We start from the raw sequence: 17,434 nt of genomic DNA, 5'->3' as shown, positions 1-17,434 counted from the left end.
CGTTTTCTTAAAATCAGATAGAAATTGTCGTACAAGAGGATAAAATCGTATTTTCCTCAAAAACGTTCTTTTATTCTGATTAAAACTCTAAAAAGTCAACAAAAGTTAATTTATCAATGCTAATTGAATTAGGAATGAAAAGAACCTTCTAGAAGAATCTAGAAGACTAAAACCATTCCTAATTGCATTAGGAATGATAAATCTACATTAGGCCTTCCTCTAGATCATTGGGCGGCATATAAGGCTCAAACCAGGCCCAGTTCAGTTATTTGGCCATAACTTCCTCAATATTTATCGGAATTGGGCTTATAATATATCGTTGGAAAGCTCTTTTCAAGCCCTATCCAACTACACTACTATTGGACCCATATCGGACCAACCAAACTGGATTGGCTGTTTTCTTAAAATAGGTTTTCAAAAACAGAGTGAAGAGAAAAGAAATTAAAACTATCCGCAACACTAGACTTTCCACACTTTCACTTTATTCGATTATGATTCGACGCGAAAGGTACTCATCACCGGGTTTGGTTTTGGGGAGACACAAATAGGTGTCTACAGGCAATTGAAATAATCGTTGCCACAATCACCACTCAACCACAACCTCCATGAAACTAGGAAGTGTAAGGAGTGGGATCTTGGGCAGCAAGTAAATCGAAATACTAGGAAATCAGTTTTGCTGCTACTAAAATATCTCAACTGATTTTGACATAGTAAAACGCATGTTAAAAGAATATTTTCTAAAACAGATTTTTTAGAGAATAAGATGAAATCAAACTAGAAAATCTTTTCCCAAAAGATATTTTAACTTAAAAGATTTTTTCGAAAAATTAACAAGTTAAAATATGGAAAATAAAATCTTTTATCATAAATAAATTTAAATCCACTTAAACCTTGAATTATCATTGTACTTAGCATAAATACAATGCCTAACATAAAGATAAAATATATTAGACTCCTTGATACTCTAAGAAGCCTCGACTCTGAAGCTTCAGTTCCTTGCACAAGGAACTTGTCTTCGAAGCTTCAACTCTGGAGCTTCAGTTGCTCATTAAAGGAACACGACTTGAGATTGACTTCTTTATCCTTCCATAGCTGACTTTGATCTTGTTCCATGCTCCCTTCTCACTTATGAGTTTCATAGCATAAACTTGTTAGTCATAAAGCAAAGCTAAAGGCTAAAGTTAAACTTATGTGCGTTTGCTTAGGTTCCTTGTGTCATCATCAAAACATAAGCAAACTCAGTAAAATAAAGAAGTAACAATCAAGAGAAAACAGAACTAAAAAAAAATTGAACTAGAAATATCAAATATCTACAACAAGGAACTGAGATTGAATAATAAACCTTAGCATGAAGATGGATGGAGAATCTTGTCAACAATTGAGTTTGCCTTTCTTTTCCCCCTTTTGGCTTTCATCAAAATTAATGCACATATATATTTAAACACAGCACCATTTTAATTGTTTTTGTCCAAAGCACAGAACAAATCACATATAGGCAAAAATAGTATGCAAATAGTCATAAAGCAAGCAAGCAACGTCCATATAAACAAACTGATGTTCCTCCAGAAAATCAAAAACAAAAGCAAATACCTTGTTTAAGTGTTTACAGACCAAAAGAAACCAAATGAAACCAAGTTTAATACAGACCAAGTTCAAAAGATAGTTTAATAGATGAGACAGAAAGAAAATGGGACTAGGCTTCAGGGGCAGGGGACTGGTGCTCTTCTCTAGTATCCTCAGCTGATTCTTCTTCAACAACTATTTCTTCCAGCTCCTTCAATAAATTTGCCTGGCCTTGAGAGAGAGTTGAGGTGTTCTCCTTCAGTGCTGAGGTTAGCTCCTTAGAAGCTTGTACCAGGTCTCTTACCAGTGTTTCAAGAGCCTTAATCCTGAGAAGCAGTGCTGGTTGAGCATCAGACAGTAGCTTGACAGCATCTTTGAGAGCCTTTAGTTCCAAAGTGGAACTAACAGAACTAAAAGAAGAAAATCCTGAACCTGCACTTACTGGAACAGAACGAGTTATAGTTTCTTGCACAAACGTGCCCTGTTCCCCCTGAAAAAATGCTTTCTCCTCACTGAGATCAACAAAAGCTGTTGGAGCCTCAACTTTCATCTTTGGCATTATAGCCAATCTAGTACTCTTCCTCTTCCTAGTACTTGGAGCACTATTTTTCTTGCCCTTCTTTTTAGAACTTTCTTCTTTGTCTTTCATTTTTTCTTTCTTTTCTTCTTCTCCCTCATTGTCCTCTCCTTCCAGCCATTTATCCAGCTCCTCTTCCTCAGTCAGAATCCTAACTTCTTCCTTAGCTTTAGGGGTTTGTTTTGGAAGAAATTGGGTAACACCATCAACAACATGCAAGTTTCTGCTTTCAAGGGTTTTGGGTTGAACAAAGTGATTGGTTTGTAGTTTGAGATGTTCACAGTTCTCCACTGAAATACCAAAACTCTCTATGAGGGTAATGATTAGATTTGTGTATCCCACTTTCAAATGGTTTTCAAGACAATGGGTGAGGTGTTTTATCATGATGAAAGGAAAATTGATTTGTAACTTTTTTTTCAAGGCAGTACATCAGCATATCATCAAGGTGATTAGCCTCATGCCTATGCTGAGTTATAGGAACAATGGCTAAGTGCACAAAAATAAACAGCAATTTCTGAATGGGAGAAAATAGGTTATGATTGGTTTGAACTTTAGACACCTTTCCACCAATTGATTCCACAATTTCTTTTATAGACACATCACCAACACTTTTATTAGTAGCACCTTTAAAATACTCACCAAACCCCTCATTTGGAGTTCCAAAGATAGCACATAGATAATCAGCATAAAAACTAATATTCTTATTTTTAGCTCTTGACACACAAACACCATCAAAATTCTTAAAATTTGCACAGAATTCTTTCAAAAGAGCATGAGCAAGCACATTATTGTAACTTTCACTAAACAACTGCACCCAATTTTGAGCCTCTAAAATTTCAAGTAATTCAGAGTACTTACTCACTTCACACCAAGGTAAGTTGATGCAAAAACCATGAATGAAGCGTTCAGAGCTTGCTTCGATTTTCTTAAGTGATGGAGTCTTTTCCAACTGAATCTTTTCTCCCAATTCCTCCCAGCCTTGATCCTCGAGTTCCTCCAGCTTTCGTTTCTTTGACTCAGCAAGCAAGTTCTTTGGTTTTTCAACAGAGGATTTTGTTTGATTTTCTTGCTCGATATCCATGGGTGAATCCTTTTGAGGGGTAACTTGAGGTTTTGGTGAAATATCCATGGGTGAATTAGCTGAATCAGTAAAATGTAAGGTGTATTTTACGGAGTGAGGAGGTGAGGAACAATGTGTAGGGTTTGAAGTCATTTTATAGGGATGGGAATCTCAAGGGGTAAAAGAGTCGGTGGAAGAGTGTGGAAGGTTAATTGAATAGTGTAGGTGTCGGTTGGTGAAGGATAGAGAAATTACTTTTAACTTGGTCAGATTAAAATTTAATGTGATTTGAAATGAAGGGTCTAGGTTAAGTGAAGATAATCTTTGATTAGAAACTTTGAATTGAATTCGAAGAGCTTTGGGTATTTAAATAAAAATTTGATTTGAATTTTAAGGAGAAGTACTTGAAAATAATTCAAAATTAGAATAGAGAGATAAGATTTTCAAAAGGATAAAATTAATTAACTGACTAGCTAATTAATTCATAAAAGGATAAAACAAAATCTGATAGAATATTTCAAAGGAACTAGGAACAAATCAACATAGTTTGTTATAACATAGACATGCCTAATGCAATTTGGTTTCTTCACATACAACCACAATCCCATATGCAATGCCATACATTCTAATGCTCAGGACTATGTTTTCACATATTCAGATTGTGTAAGACATACATTGCATACACAATTGACTTATACCTTTAGGGGGGGGGGGAACTTGATGTCTTCTTAACTCAATTGTATCATACCAAGTTCCATGCGCATCTTTTCAAATTTATCCCTGCTCAAAGGCTTAGTAAGAATGTCAGCAATTTGATTTTCCGTATCACACAAATCCAATTTAATTAAGCCTTTTTCAACATTATCCTTAAGAAAATGATGCCTTATGTGAATATGCTTCACACGAGAATGATGAATTGGATCTTTTGAAATGCATATGGCACTTGTATTATCACAATAAATAGGAATGCAATTATATTTCATACCATAATCTCTTAATTGTTGTTTTATCCAAAGAACTTGGGAACAACAAGCTACAGCAACCACATATTCAGCTTCAGCAGTTGATAGGGCCATTGTATTTTGTTTCTTAGAGCCCCAAGAAACTCGACATGGTCCGAGGAACTAGACCATTCCGAAAGTACTTTTCCTGTTCACCAAAATCTCCTGCATAATCAGCATCTACAAAACCTTTTAAATCAAAAGTATCACTTCTAGGATAGAAGAGACAAAGATTATCAGTTCCTTTGAGGTATCTTAGAATCCTTTTAACTACTATAAGATGAGATTCTTTAGGATTTGATTGAAACCTAGCACACAAACCAACACTGAAAGCAATGTCAGGTCTACTAGCAGTTAAACAGAGAAGGGATCCGATCATACCTCTATACTTGGTTTGATCTACACTAGTTCCTTGTAGATCTACATTCAATCTTGTGTCAGTTCCCATTGGTGTATGGTTAGTTTTTTCTTGATCAAGGTTGTATTTTTTCAGAAGTTCCTTGACATATTTTTGTTGGTGAATTGTAATTCCTTCTTCAGTTTTTTTGATTTGAAGTCCAAGAAAGAAGTTGAGTTCTCCCATCATACTCATCTCAAATTCACCACTCATTAAATCAGCAAAATACTTGCACAAGATTTCATTAGTTGCTCCAAATATAATATCATCAACATATATTTGAACAACTAATAAGTTAGTTCCTTCATATTTTAAAAACAAAGTTTTATCAACTTTTCATCTTTTAAAATCATTTTGAAGAAGGAACTTGGAGATCCTTTCATACCAGGCTCTAGGTGCCTACTTCAGCCCATAAAGAGCTTTATCAAGCTTAAAGACATGATTAGGAAACTGAGGGTTTTAAAAACCAGGTGGCTGTTCCACAAAATCATTTTCTTCAATAAAACCATTTAAGAACGCACACTTAACATCCATTTGGTATAATTTAAAACCCATAAATGAAGCAAAAACAATTAACATTCTAATAGCTTATAATCTAGCAACTGGAGCAAAAGTTTCTCCAAAATCAATACCTTCTTGTTGATTATAGCCTTTCACAACAAGTCTGGCCTTGTTCGTCACAATAGTTCCATACTCATCTAGCTTGTTTCTGAAAACCCACTTGAGCCCTATTACCTTTTTGTTCTTGGGTTTCTCTTTAAGATGCCAGACCCTGTTCCTTTCAAATTCATTGTGTTCATCTTGCATGGAAATTATCCAGTCAGCATCTTTGAGAGCTTCTTTATGATTTCTTGGCCCAATTATGGATAGAAAGGCTTGGAAGGCACAGAAGTTCCTCATTTGTGATCTGGTTTGAGTTTCTCTGCCAATGTCACTTATGATGAGATCGGTAGGATTAGAGCCTTGATATTTGAAGGGCTTTGGATGAAACTCTCTGGCTGGAACTCCTATTTGAGGGACTTCTTCTTCTGCTTCCTCTGGTTCCTCTTCGTTGCCTGTTTCTTCATGATCTTGTTCCTCCTGAATTTCAGGTGAAGGAACTTCAGCATTTTCTTGAAGATCTTGTTCAGGTTCAAATTGCTTTTCCTCGGAATGACTAGTTTCCTCTTCATCATCCTCCCTGTTTCTAACCATTCCAATTTCATAATCATTAGAGTCTTGTTCAGAGTTTTCTTTGTCACAAAATTGTGATATGCTTAGCAAATTGTGCGTCAAACCCTCGACCAAAAGTAAATTTTCAATTGAATGGGAACTTGTCCTTCCTACTTTTCGTTTTGCAATAACTTCTCCTTTCTTGTTGTCTCCAAAGGTCACAGTTCCTCCAGGATAGGTCTCAAGTGAGAGGAATTTTGATTTGTCTCCTGTCATATGCTTTGAATAACCGCTGTCGAGGTACCACGTGTTGTTCCCCCTCACTAGGACCTGCAAAAGAACTCATTTATTAGTTTCAGGAACCCAGGTTTCCTTGGGTTCCTTGGACGTTGAAGCAATATCAGATTTTCTAACCCAAACTTGCTTAACATTCTTACTAACAGATTGTTCCTTCTTATAACAAGTATCCACCAAGGGACCTGTTTTCCAACAAAAGGAACACACTTTATAGCTAGGTAAATCAACACATTTCTTTATACCTTTATTCTTAGATCGAATGTATTCCAGTCCTTCAGGTCTTTTGGTTTGAGCATTCTCAATCCATTTAGGTATACCAAGCTGACCAGTGCTTCTTTCTTTTCTGATTGCAAGTTCCTTTTCTAAATTTTCCTTTTCAATTCTTAACTCATCAAGATTGTGTTTTAATTTTTCAAAATCTTCATTAAACTTAGGCAATGATTCAGAAGAGGAACTTGACGATTTAAAGTCAGCACTGGCAAGCTTGTATTGACTCAGTTCTACATTAACCATAATATTTTCATACTTGAGTTTTTCATTTGTTTCTTTTAGAAGAATATTCTTGTCATAAAGATCAAAGAATCTGCCTTGAACATCAGTACGCGAGTTCTAAATCCAAGTACTGTGTTCCTTGCAGACTTTAAGAGCTTTTTCACATTCATTAAGTTTTTTAATATCAATTATCCAGTCATCTTCCATTTCTAAAATGAAATCAATAAGTACTTCTTTAAGAAGAGTTCTAAGGTGATTGGGATCAACATGTACCTCTTTAGCCAGTTCATCGTTGTAGGCCTTTTCATCACATTTGGCCATTAGACATAGATTGATTGTTTCTTCTTCCGGTTGTTCCTCCTCATCATCACTCTCAGAATCTCCCCAAGCAGCAATCATAGCCTTCATAATGTCTGCTTTGATGTAAGGATTTTTGTTGCTCTTATTTTGTTCCTTAGCCATCCCTTTTCCTTTCTCAGTTTCCCACAAAGGGCATTCACGAATGAAGTGATCTAGGGATCCACATTTGTGACATCCAGAATCAGCTTTTGAGTTAGAGGTCTTTTTGGTGACGTTCCTTGTTCTATTATTTCGATTAAACATTCTTTTAAACCTTCTCACCAACATAGCCGCCTCTTCTTCATCCACCTCAGATTCTTCTTGATCACCAGCTTTGTGAGCTAAGCCTTTTCCTTTGTTCCCTTCACTATTGCTTGTTCCTAAGTGCAACTCATGAGTCATGAGGGAACCAGCAAGTTGCTCAATGTTAAATTTCGTGAAGTCCTTAGTTTCTTGTAAGGCAGTCACCTTGGCTCTCCATCTTTCATCATGAGGGAGGCTCCTTAGAACTTTTCTTATCAGCTCATCAATAGGTATTTTCTTTCCAAGAAAAATAAGCTCATTAATAATGTTAGTAAACCTTGTTAGCAATTCCTGGATTGTTTCTTTAGATTGCATTTCAAAGCGTTCATATTTGGACATAAGCAGATCAATTTTAGAGCGTTTCACTTCATTAGTTCCTTCATGTGTTACTTGCAATAAATCCCAAATTTCTTTAGAATTTTTACATCCCATAACACGATTGTGTTCATGGGGACCAAGACCACAGTGAAGTAATTTAACAGCAACTGCATTAATTTCCATTTTTTTAAAATCTTCCTTATTAAATTCAGACATGGGTTTAGGTACTACCTCATTTCACAAACGGTTTTGGTGATTTCGAAATCACCAACTTCAATAACTCTCCAAACTTGGTAGTTGTCAGCTTTGATAAAAATTTCCATCTTGTTCTTCCAATAGGTATAGAACTTCCCATTGAACATAGCAGGACGCTGCGTAGAGTAACCTTCTTCCAGCTTCTCGTGATTGTTCATGTTTCTTCCAGGAACTTAACTCGTCAGGGTTTCCTGATTTCTTCGAGGAACAGGCTCTGATACCAATTGTTGACTCAAATGAACAATACAAGAGGGGGGTGAATTTTATTGTAGAGGAATTAGGGTAATTTTTGCGGAATTTATAAAGGAACTCGAATAAAAACTAAAAGTGCAAAGAGAGATTTTACGTGGAAAACTTCTTGGCCCTAATCAAGAAGAAAAACCACGACTACAAGGGATTTCAAACTCAACTCTTAATAATAATAGGGCAAACAACCTATTACAAATTAAGACTCTAAACTTAAGTTCCTCAACAAACTTAAGCTCCCTTCAGCTAATCCCTCAATCAGTCGATCTCTCTAACTCTCTCTTTCTCCTTGCTTCACACAAAGCAATAAAACACTCTTAGAGTTTCCCCAAACTCTTACCTAATACAACTCAAGGTTAAACTCTAAATTTCTAAGTACAAAGACACTCAAGGACTTAAGTGGATTATGACTCTTTTGAAAACTAAAAGACTGTAATGCTCAAGTGTGATTTTCCAACTGAAAATCGAGGCTATTTATAGAAGATTTAGGCAGTTGAAATAATCGTTGCCACAATCACCACTCAACCACAACCTCCTTGAAACTAGGAAGTGTAAGGAGTGGGATCTTGGGCAGCAAGTAAATCGAAATACTAGGAAATCAGTTTTACTGCTCCTAAAATATCTCAACTGATTTTGACATAGTAAAACGCACGTTAAAAGAAAATTTTCTAAAACAGATTTTCCAGAGAATAAGATGAAATCAAACTAGAAAATCTTTTCCCAAAAGTTATTTTAACTTAAAAGATTTTTTCGAAAAATTAACAAGTTAAAATATGGAAAATAAAATCTTTTATCATAAATAAATTTAAATCCACTTAAACCTTATATTATCATTGTACTTAGCATAAATACAAGATGCCTAACATAAAGATAAAATATATTAGACTCCTTGATACTCTGAGAAGCCTCGACTCTGAAACTTCAGTTCCTTGCACAAGGATCTTGTCTTCGAAGCTTCAACTCTGGAGCTTAAGTTCCTTATTAAACAAACACGACTTGAGATTGACTTCTTTATCCTTCCATAGCTGACTTTGATCTTGGTCCATGCTGACAAGCGCACATTAGGGCGCGCTTTAAGGCATATAAATGGGTGATTTTGGACGTATTTAGGCCCGTTTTGGTCGTTTATTGCCTTGTTACACTTGTTTCCTTCATATTACGTGCTTCACGGGTTTCGGTCTGTTTTTGGTGTGTTAACAGGTATAGTTGACCAAGTTATGTCGAGTCCCAAACCATTGGTGCGTAATCAGGCTATTATCGATCCTAGTCCACCAAGCTAAGGCTTTGTTGCGGTTCTCAAGGCCTTGAAAGGCAAGTTAAGTAGCAGGAAAGGCAGAACAATTCAAAAATATGACACCTGTTCACTATATTGCACATAACTTTCTATATACAAATGATAATGGAGTGATTTCAATTGCATTGGAAAGTAGACTTAAAGAGCTTTCCAACGATATATTGCACGCCTCAAACGGAGCTCTAGATAAGACGTTGTGACTATTTTAAGAAGACCAAAGTGCCTGCAACCTTCCTGCCTATGCTTGCACGGCCGTGCCAGGCATTAGCACGGCCGTGCCAAAATTGAATATATTGCGGATCAGCTACTGCCATGCTTGCACGGCCGTGCCACTTCTAGCACGGCTGTGCTGATTTACGAAGGGCAGCCTGCGCAATTGCTTTCTAAATTAAAACATATATATATATAACCCTATGGTGAGGGTTAAGAGGAGACGGATTTAGAGAGATTTAGAGATAGTTTTTGAGAGCTTTTGTAGAGAGTTATTGGAGAACGTTCTTAGTATTAGAGATTCATTAGTTTTCTTAGAGATTATTCTAGCGATTTTAGTTTTCTTGGATTGATTTGAAGCAAGATTTGCGAAGGTTCTTTGTATTATTCATTGACGACGGATATCAAAGTTCTGAACTTTTCCATTGATTCGCATCAATACAATTGGTATTATTCATTCTTGTGTATTAATCAAGCTTTATTATTCCTTAATCAGAATTCATGTTTATATTTATTATGCTTTTGGAATTCATTATTGCTTTGATTATGAATATGTGTGAGTAGTCTCCTAGCTAGGGTTTCGGGATGAAACCCGGCCTAGGTAACCTATGTAATTGAGGATCGATTTTGATAAACGGGTTGTGATTAAATTGGTTATATGCGATTGCATGTTAATTCATTATAATAGGAGTAGCTAACCTAGAATCTTGAATTTGATTGCATGATTTCCTTGATTTGAACAAGAGATTGTGAATTGAGTATTTCATTGTTTAATGTGGTTTGATTATGTATCGAGTAAAAATGTTAAGTGCATGAGAAATCCAAGCTTAATATTGCATGTTGTCTTCCTACCTCATGATATTGATCAGACATATAGTCTTTGCATATCCCGTTTGTCTCTGTGATTCCTTGTTGCGTAGTTACCGATGGTTTGGTGAATTCCCGTCTTCCCTAGTGTCTTAGTTTATCTGGTTTATCCCATCTTATTATTAGTATTTTAGAACACCATTTTCCATTGATTTCGAACTAGCTTAGGTTTAAGATTGATTTGCAATTACTCTCGTTCCTCGTGGACCGAACCTTTATTTTCCATTGTACTTGGTTATAGGGTGTTCGTATAAGTATTGTTTGATTGATAGTTAGATAGTAGCGACCGATTTAACCCTCGTCAAAATGGCGCCGTTGCCGGGGAGCGGTGTTTGTTAATTGCTTTTTGATTTCTTGAGTCTAGTTCATCATAAAAAAAAAAAGCACAAAAAGATTTTTCCCTTTTGGCTACACTTGTAGCCCTGCTATTTAATTGGTTTGGTTAGTGTGTATGCGCAGGTCTAAACAGAGAGAATTAATACCCTTCGATCCAGAAATCGAAAGAACTTTGAAGAGCAATCGTAAATCTCGATTGACGTCATCAAACTCTCAAGGAAAGGAACACAACACACAACAGGTTCCAATGGAAGACATACCGCGCCAACCTAATCGGCCAGCACCATGACCCCTTAAGGAGTTGGGAACTCCTGGGGCGTATAGAGCTTCAAGTGGGATTGCTCCACCCACTACTGAGGCCAATGATTTCGAGATCCGGCCAGCTATGATCACCCTCATCGAGAGAAGGCAGTTTAGTGGTGCCAAGCATGAGAGCCTTTTGGCTCATTTGAACGAATTTGAGAAGTACTGCAATACCATCAAGGTTAATGGGGTGAATCAAGAGTTCGTGAGATTGAAGCTTTTCCCCTTTTCACTTATTGGGAGAGCTCTCGAATGGTTAGAGAAGGAGGTGAAGCCGAACTCTCTACACACTTGGGATGATGTCACGACAGCATTTTTGGGAAGATTCTATTCTCAAAAGAAGACGGCCGATGCTAGAGCCTTGATTCAAGGGTTTCGGCAAAGGAGTGGGGAGTCGATCTATGAAGCATGGGAAAGGTACAAGGAGTACCAAAGAGAGTGCCCACACCACGGAATCCCAACATATCAAGTTTTACAGATTTTCTATGGAGGATTGAGTCCTCAAGGGAAGACCAGTTTGGATGCGGGAGCAGGTGGCCCAATAATGAACAAAACTGAAGAGCAAGTCATAGATATTATCGAAGATGTGGTATGACACCACATGGATTGGCAAGACGGCGAGCGAGATGCTGTGAACAAGAGTGGAGGAGCGGTCTATTCAGTGGACCACCTCAATGCCATTAGCAACCTGACATCACAAATTACGAACCTCGGGAAGGAGATGTCAGTGAATAAAGCCAAGCTCGATTCCGTGCCATTGCAAGATCTTCCCTCCCAATCTAAGGGGAGAGGTATGAATCCTAATCCTTCCGTTTCTAATATGCCTGTAGGATGTATTTTCTGTGAAAACTGTGGGTCTTATGATCATTATACTAATGCTTGTAATTTTGATCCCTCATATAATCCTAATAATAATGATGGTAATAGATATAATAATGAACAGGTCAATGCTATGTCTTATGATAACGGACCTAGGAATGACAATAATAGATATCTGCCACCTAATCAAAGAGGGAACAATTATAATCAGGGAGGTAATGATTTTGATTATCAAAACCAGTGGGGAAATAGGGGCCAAAGGGACCAAAATTCCCAAGGACCCTATAATCAACATGGTGGTTTTGGAAATCAAAACCAATACCAACAGGGTAATCAAATGAATCATAATTCCCAAGGGCAATTCAATCAAGGGGGAAACGGCATTAATAACAGGGGAAACTGGAATAATAATAAGGGGTACTCTAATAAAATTCCCCAACAATCTAATGTGCGTGGTTCCCGAGCTACAAATGATAATTATTATGCTCATGGACCACCACAGAGATCTAGCTTGGAGGAAATGATGGAGTCCCAGGCCAAAATGTTCAACACTTTTATGTCCACCACTGATAAAAAGTTTAGTGAAGTGATGACACATAATAAGATGCTTAAAACCCAGATTTCTCAGTTGGCTAGTGCTATAAAAGATGGGGTTGGAGTTTCAAAACTACCGCCTCAAGGTATTGACCCTAAAAACTCTGTAAATGCTATCACCACTAGGAGTGGAAAGACATTGAGGGGGAGCGATGAAGTAGTACCCCCTAGGAGTCAACCTGTGACTCCACCTATCACTGATAATGTTGTAGGAAGTGAGGATGAGAGGACCAGAGAAAAAGATAAAATTAATGAGGTCCCAAAGGAACAGGTGGGAGCACAAACCAATGAACCCGACCTATTACATAGACTCCCCTACCCCCAAAAATATGTGAGACATAAGCTAGATGCCCAATTCGGGAAGTTTTTAGAGACCTTGAGAGAAGTCCACCTTTCTATACCATTCACTGATGCTATCAAGCAAATGCCTAACTATGCTAGGTTTTTAAAATATATATTGAGTGGTAGAAGAAACTGTGAAGGGGTAGAAACTGTTAACCTCACTGAACACTGTAGTGCTATAATAATGAACAAAATGCCTCCTAAGTTAGGAGATCCGGGTAGCTTTTCAATCCTTTGTGCTATAAACAAAATGAATATTGATAATGCTTTGTGTGATCTTGGAGCTAGTGTTAGTCTCATGCCATATTCTTTTTATCAACGATTAAATATAGGAGAACTTCTTCTCACTAACATATCCCTTCAATTAGCCGATCGATCGATCAAATTTCCAAAGGGTAAAGTGGAAGATGTTCCCCTAAGGGTGGGGAAGTTTGTGATACCTGTTGACTTTGTGGTCCTAGATATGGATGAGGATGTTCATATACCTATAATTCTAGGACGTCCTTTCCTAGCTACTTCGGGGGCCCTTATTGATGTAAAGGGTGCCAAGATTTCATTGAAAGTAGGAAAGGAGGTTTTAGATTTTGATTTAAATAAAACTATGAAATATCCTTGTTCTAATTCTGATAATTGCATGATGGTTGACACTGTTGATTCCATTGTCTCTGATATGCGTAACGAATTATTCTATACTAATCATGATTTTGAGTTGAATGAGAACAAGGAAAACAGGGACATGGAGGAGAAATTTCTAGATGCATTAGATGTGGCCACTGCAAAGGAGGCTAATGAAGCACCAAAGGTAAAGCTTAAACCCCTTCCAACACATCAAGGAAGGGTTTCCCCTGTGTTTGTAGTACCTAAGAAAGGGGCGGTGACTATTGTCAAGAATAAGAATGGTGAGCTTATCTCCACTGCAATGGCAAGTATTGATTATGGGTAACCTGTAATCCATGTGTTGCGTCAAGCTAATGACGTTAAAGAAGCGCTTCCGGGAAGCAACCCGAGACCCAGTCAATGAGATACTTTTCTCTTTCCCTTTTTGCCTTCTAGGTAGTCTCTCGATGCCTGACATTGAGGACAATGTCTATACTAGCTTGGGGGGGTGAATGGTTTCCTTGTTGATTTTCCCTTGTTTTTCTTCATATTCCTATAAAAAATAAAAAAACGAGTTTCTTTTGGTTTCGTTTTGGTTTGTTTCTATCTAACCTGTGCAGATATGAAGACTCATGGAGGTAGCATTAGGAGCTTCGCCGCATCTCATGTTGTCTTAGTGTGTTTTCAAGAAGCATTTGGTGAAATCTTTCCCTTTTTCCTTTAGTTTTTTTTGTTTTTGTGTGCTTAGGATAGTTTAGTTTAGGAAGAAGTTGAATGGTTCGAGGATGTTTGATCGGTTCTAAAGAACCTGGGATCATTGATGTTGATATCAATTGATCACTTGTTTGTCGATTGGGATTATTATGTGATTTTCATGCCTCTTTATGAGCCATTTAGCTTGTTTAGATTACTTAGTTGTTTATATATGTGTGCAATATAAGAAAAGATTATGTTATGAGAATGTGTAGTCTAGTTTATATGATTTGCCTCATAGTCTTTTCCTATATTTTTGGATCGTGATAAACTTCTCTAATTGCATAAACTTTTGGAATAATGCTAATGTGAATGAATGTGTGTGGAATATCTATTTCTACTTAAGCCAGTGATGAATACACAGTTTGAGTCTATTGTTGATCAATGTAGACGAGTCTAGGCGAAGGTAGTTGGTTAGAATACTTTTGTCATGTGAAACTCTATGCCTTTGGGCTGTGGTAAGATGGAGTCGCTTCCCATTTGTGGATTTGATCCCCTTAATTGGTAGTTGCTTTGTTTTTGAATCCCGTGAGGTTTTATTGTTCTAGCCTTCATCATTCTTCTTGAGTGGCATATTTGGATCCTTGATTACGCATGTTTCGATCTTTGTGTTGACTTGTAGCTCCCAAGACCGACTTGACACTTTTAAGGGAGGAAGAGGGCACCTTTTTCATTTTTCTTATTCTTGTTCCTTTTGTTTTGTTACAAATTAATTTTCTTTTTACATCATCTTACTTGCTAACCATGTTGAGCCTTTAATTCCATTCTTGGTTACCCATGTTACAAACCCGATGGCCAATGTTTTACCAACCCTTAGTTGTGAAGCGTTTACCTCGCAAGGTTTGTTTGAGCTTATTGTGTATAAATCAAGAATAATGATCGATAGTTGGTTTGAGCAAGTTTTAAAGTGAGCTTAATTGTAAAGATGTAATATGAAAATTTGTTTTTGAAAAAAAAGAAGAAAAAAAAATAAAAGAAAATCAAAATAAAAAAAAAAGGAGAAAAGCCATCCGAATTGTGAAAAAGGCGAGGACATATGAATAAAAGCTTTGAAGTTTGAAAAAAGTGATTTGAGTGTGTATAACATAGAGAGTTTGGGATGTGTAAAAGTGTGATCAATGTTTATTGTGGAATGTGAATTGCATCTCTTGAGCTTTGTTTTTGAGAATCGTGATTCTTGCGCTTCATGTAGGATTTAACTCCACATTTTAAATTGTTTTCACCACCTTACCCATTGCCAATACATTACAACCTTTTAAGACCCTTAGACTTTAGAGGTGTTCGGTTTTCAAACGGTGGAGGGAGATACCTTTCAACCCTATGGAAAGATTATGCGTAATCGAGATGTCGGGATACCTTTGTTATTTCCTCAAAATATCACTTTTTCCGGTTCCTTCGAGGAATCACGATGGGCCAATTAGGGTGGTGATTTGAAGCAAAAGGGGAGGACGTGGCCGGTTTGGTTGGGTTAAGAGGGAAGCATGACTTCTTTGTTCTCTATGCTTGGTTTAGGTTTTGTTTGCATTTTGATCAACGATACCTTGAATTGTGTGTCTCGTTGCTTGTTTGAGTGAGTTTTCATTCCGTGCATGGTTGTTCTAAGTAGGATCCATTGACTTCATTCCATGCTAAATTGGATTTATATGTAATGGCAATAGTTTATTTGATCCTGTGTGTGTGTATCCCTTAGTTTTGCTCGAGGACTAGCAAAAGTGTAGCTTGGGGGATTTTGACAAGCGCACATTAGGGCGCGCTTTAAGGCATATAAATGGGTGATTTTGGACGTATTTAGGCCCGTTTTGGTCGTTTATTGCCTTGTTACACTCGTTTCCTTCATATTACGTGCTTCACGGGTTTCGGTCTGTTTTTGGTGTGTTAATAGGTATAGTTGACCAAGTTATGTCGAGTCCCAAACCATTGGTGCGTAATCAGGCTATTATCGATCCTAGTCCACCAAGCTAAGGCTTTGCTGCGGTTCTGAAGGCCTTGAAAGGCAAGTTAAGTAGCAGGAAAGGCAGAACAGTTCAAAAATATGACACCTGTTCACTATATTGCTCATAACTTTCTATATACAAATGATAATGGAGTGATTCTAATTGCATTAGAAAGTAGACTTGAAGAGCTTTCCAACGATATATTGCACACCTCAAACGAAGCTCTAGATAAGAAGTTGTGACTATTTTAAGAATACCAAAGTGCCTGCAACCTTCCTGCCTATGCTTGCACGGCCGTGCCAGGCATTAGCACGGTCGTGCCAAATTCAGCACGGCCCTGCCATTTTCCAGATTCAGCACGGCCGTGCCAGGCATTAGCACGGCCGTGCCAAATTCAGCACGGCCGTGCCAAAATTGAATATATTGCGGATCAGCTACTGCCATGCTTGCACGGCCGTGCCACTTCTAGCACGGCTGTGCTGATTAACGAAGGGCAGCCTGCACAATTTCTTTCTAAATTAAAACATATATATATATATATATATAACCCTATGGTGAGGGTTAAGAGGAGACGGATTTAGAGAGATTTAGAGATAGTTTTTGAGAGCTTTTGTAGAGAGTTATTGGAGAACGTTCTTAGTATTAGAGATTCATTAGTTTTCTTAGAGATTATTCTAGCGATTTTAGTTTTCTTGGATTGATTTGAAGCAAGATTTGCGAAGGTTCTTTGTATTATTCATTGACGACGGATATCAAAGTTCTGAACTTTTCCATTGATTCGCATCAATACAATTGGTATTATTCATTCTTGTTTATTAATCAAGCTTTATTATTCCTTAATCAGAATTCATGTTTATATTTATTATGCTTTTGGAATTCATTATTGCTTTGATTATGAATATGTGTGAGTAGTCTCCTAGCTAGGGTTTCGGGATGAAACCCGGCCTAGGTAACCTATGTAATTGAGGATTGATTTTGATAAACGGATTGTGATTAAATTGATTATATGCGATTGCATGTTAATTCATTATAATAGGAGTAGCTAACCTAGAATCTTGAATTTGATTGCATGATTTCCTTGATTTGAACAAGAGATTGTGAATTGAGTATTTCATTGTTGAATGTGGTTTGATTATGTATCGAGTAAAAATGTTAAGTGCATGAGAAATCCAAGCTTAATATTGCCCGTTGTCTTCCTACCTCATGATATTGATCAGACATATAGTCTTTGCATATCCCGTTTGTCTCTGTGATTCCTTGTTGCGTAGTTACCGATGGTTTGGTGAATTCCCGTCTTCCCTAGTGTCTTAGTTTATCTGGTTTATCCCATCTTATTATTAGTATTTTAGAACACCATTTTCCATTGATTTCGAACTAGCTTAGGT

Source organism: Chenopodium quinoa, unplaced genomic scaffold, assembly GCF_001683475.1.
Source record: "Chenopodium quinoa cultivar QQ74 unplaced genomic scaffold, ASM168347v1, whole genome shotgun sequence".
Taxonomy (NCBI): domain Eukaryota; kingdom Viridiplantae; phylum Streptophyta; class Magnoliopsida; order Caryophyllales; family Amaranthaceae; genus Chenopodium; species Chenopodium quinoa.
Note: the sequence above shows the minus strand (reverse complement) of the source record.